The sequence below is a fragment of the Halichoerus grypus genome, chromosome 14 (genome assembly GCF_964656455.1).
Source record: "Halichoerus grypus chromosome 14, mHalGry1.hap1.1, whole genome shotgun sequence".
NCBI classification, from domain to species: Eukaryota; Metazoa; Chordata; class Mammalia; order Carnivora; family Phocidae; genus Halichoerus; species Halichoerus grypus.
This window is the reverse complement of record NC_135725.1, coordinates 12701733-12705683: the sequence shown is the minus strand read 5'-3', so window position 1 is coordinate 12705683 and position 3951 is coordinate 12701733.

Genomic DNA, 3951 nt, shown 5'->3' with positions numbered 1-3951 from the left:
TTGAATTGTCCCTGCCATTATGTGTTGTAAAAGGGGCGTATCTTGCTGTAATGGGGGTTGCTTCTTTAACCTGGGCTCACAGGATTTTTTTATGGTAAGTCCAAAGGTGATTTTACTCTACGTCTTTCAACACGTGCGATATTTATATAGACCTGTGTGTATTTACTATTCACAGACAGACCTCTGAGGAAGTAGATGGAATGTAGGCTGCTTGAAACCGCTGTATGATACTGGAGAGAAATATATTTTCAGGTAAATCATTTAAAGAGGTTTATAAAAGCTCATAACCGTGCTGGGGTGGGGGCTAGGAACTGAGCAGAGGATGTTAAGGACTCAGATTCTCCTCCTGAGGTACGATATTGATAAGAACACACAAGTTGAGGTTTCAAAGGCAGGACAGTAGAACCATTAAACCAAATGAAGGTGAACACCCAAATGTGTGTGCGTGTGTGTGTGTGTGTGTGTGTGAGTAATTTATACAGATATATACCAGCTAGCTACAATTTATTAAGCACTTACTATATGCCAGTCACAGTGCCAAGTGTTTAGGTCTTTCTTCTCATTTAATGCATACAGCAGCTCTGTACATCCCCTTACAGTAGATGCTTTTGTTATCCACGTATTTCAGATGAAGAAACTGAGGGTCAGATAACTTGCTAAAAGACACATCTGATACGTGGTATAGACAGCATTGGATCTGCTGAATCCAGTCCTCCATCATTCTATGCCTGCATCGGGGCAGCAGGATTGATCGAGTCATTTTCATTTGACCCATTTTATTGAGCGCCTATTAATGCCAGCCATGGTTGTCACTGAGGACACAAAGCTGAAGAAAAACAGACAAGCTTTATGCATTCAGGGGGTCTATACGCCAGTGGATGGAGACACATAAACAAGTAAACAAATTTTCCGTATAATTTCAGATAGTGATAAGCATGATGAAAATAGTCACATGACTTAGGTGTGGGGGAAAGGCGACTTTAGACTGAGTCTCCTTGAGGGTCCTTAAACATTTGAGCTGGGACCTGGATGACATGGAGGAGCCAGGCCTGCAAAGGTGGAGGAATGAGGAGACCAAGTGGGACGAATTCAGCAGAATGTGACCAGGACTTTGGAGGAACCCAAGGAAGGTGGGGTGGCTGGAATTAAACAGAGAGAAGGAAAGGAATGGGAACTTGGGGTGCTTGGCAGGGGCCAGATTATGCGGGGGGCCTTGTACTTCAGGTTATTTTATGGTCTTTGATTTTGATTCTAAAGGCAAAGGAATCTTTGGGAAGGTTTAAAGCAGAAGAATGCTATATTCAGATATGTATTTCAGCAAGCTCTTTCTGGTGCTGGGTGGAAAATGGATTTTAGGGAGGCAAGAATGGAGCTGGGAGACTAGCAAGGAGGCCTTTGTATTTGTCCAAGCAGGAGGTGATGGTCATTTGGACCAAGTTGTTAGCAGTGGTGGTGGGAAGAGGCAACCAATTCCAAAAAAATACATCAGAGGCAGAATCATTTGGACTTAGTAATGTTAGGGGTCAGGGGTAAAGGATAGAAAGATCCAGTAATGGCCCTCAGCTTATGGCCTGAGCAACAAGCAGGTCACTGTTAATGCAATTTGATCAGATGGAGGAAAAGAGAGGGTCAGCATGAGGGAAAAGTCGTGGACTCATGTTTGGACATGTCAGGGTGATGTGTCCATCAGACATCGCACAGAAACGTCAAGAGAATGATGGTATATATTAGTTTAGGGCTCAAAAAAGTGATCTGGACTGGAGATTTAGAAATCAGTCATATTTGATAGTAACTGAAGGCACAGCGGATGAAATAACCGGTGGTAGAATATAGATGGGAAGGGGAGGGTTAGCGCCTAGTGGGGAGGGGGCGGAGGGGGAGAGAGAAGAAAGAGGGAGGAGGGGAGGACAGAAAGACAACAATATCCAGATAGACAAAATCTGGAAAAGGGCAGGGTCATAGAATAAGGGGCAGAGGGGGAGGGCAGAGTAATCAGTTGTGTTGAATGTCACGGGGAGGGTGTAGTAAGACTAGTGCTAGAGAAAAGGGAAGTGTTCACTGCATTTAGGAATCTGAAGTTATTGGTGGCTTTTGAGAGCCGTTACATGCAAATGGTGAAGATAGACATCTGGTTGGGTAAGGGGAGGAATAATCGGGAAGCGAAAGACGTAAAGGGGAAGTATAGTCAAGTCTTCCACAGTTTGTAGAAAGTGAAAACAAACAAGGCAGCCTGGATCAGTGCACAGCAAAAGAAGGGAGACACAAGAAACAGACAACATAAGAAGAAAAATGGAATCCACGCGTCACCGAAATGTCCTTATTTAAAGTTAGATTTTCAGTTTGGATCAAAAGCTGAAGTCCTGTGTGTGTGTGCACGCCCGCCCATGCATTTCACTAGACGCTCACCTGAAAATGAAACGACATTGGTTAAACAGAGTGATCGGTAAAGACAAACAAGGCAAAGGGTCCACAAAACAATTCAAGAGTAGTCATAATGATATCAGGAAAGAATAGAATTTAAGGAAAAAATTACTTTCTATGGGTGCGTTCTCTATTGAAGATCTAACAGTGCCTAGTGACAGTCCATCAAAATATGCAAAGCAAAAAATGCAAAAATACAGCAGGAAGATTTCAGGAAAATCGCTGTTTTACCCAAGGAAGAGAAAAAGTATTTTTATAATACGCATATTCTTTTCAAACATCCATGGAACTTGGACAAAAAGATAGGAGATAATAAGACTATAAGTCACACATTGTAGACTACATTTTCTGACCGCCAGGCAATAAAGTGAGCAATTCATAGCAAAAGGATAATTTTTTTAAAATAGTGGAAATTAAAATACTGTCAATTCATAGATCAAAGAGAAAATACAAATTATAATCACAGTTTAAGACAATAAAAATAGGGGAAATTATATATCCAAAAAAAAAAAAAAAAACCCAAAACGCTACCTCAAGTAAAACTTAGAGCCTTATATGCTTAAATCCATGAACAAAATAAAAATAAACCAAACAATCAATTCAGAAGCCAAAAAGTGAAAAGAAAAAAAAATCTAGGAAAAGCATGAGGAGAGAATAAAATTAAAATGGGATTGATATTTAACCCCAGAGGTGGATCTTTGAAAAGACCAATAAAATAGACACTTTTGACAAAGCCAAACAAGAAAAAATCTGAATTCCTATTATGAATGAAAAGAGAAATTAGCTATAGGTATAACACGTTAATATTTTTTTGGACATTTTGATTAAATGGCTCTTTTAGTAAAAGAAGGTTTGCCTGTTTTTTTTTTAAGATGTTATTTTTAGGTAATCTCTGCACCCAATGTGGGGCTCAACCCTGAGATCAAGAGTCACATGCTCTATGGACTGAGCCAGCCAGGCACCCCAAAGAACAGTTTAATGGGTGGTACAATTATACGGACCAAAAACTGTAAAAGAAGTTGACAAATGTCAGAGAATTTCAGCACCTGGAAAATCTTATAAGCAAAATCTTTCAAACCTTTAAGGAACCAATATCTCCTTTAAGATTTTACACTGTTAGAACATAGAGCATAGAAAACGGCGAGAAACATTTCAGTTCACTATATGAAGCTAATTTAACTCTTACTTGCAAGAACAGTTGAGAATATTTTGTAAAAGACAAGTGATGTAGGGGAATTTGGCCTACCATGAATTACAGCCAGTTTTGAAGACACAAGGATTTAATGTATTTTATAAGAGTGGCATTCCAAATCAACAGGGAAAGCATGAATTATCCATTTTGCTTAGCCAAATGATTATCTGCAAAAAAATTAAGATACAGTATACTATATACCAACGTAAATCCTATATCAATTAAAGATTTAAATAAAATGACTAAAGCCCCTAAAGAAAATATAGGTAAAGACTCACGAATCATGATTGGGTAAGAACTCAAATGCGTAAACCTAAAGGTAGAAACTAATAATAGAA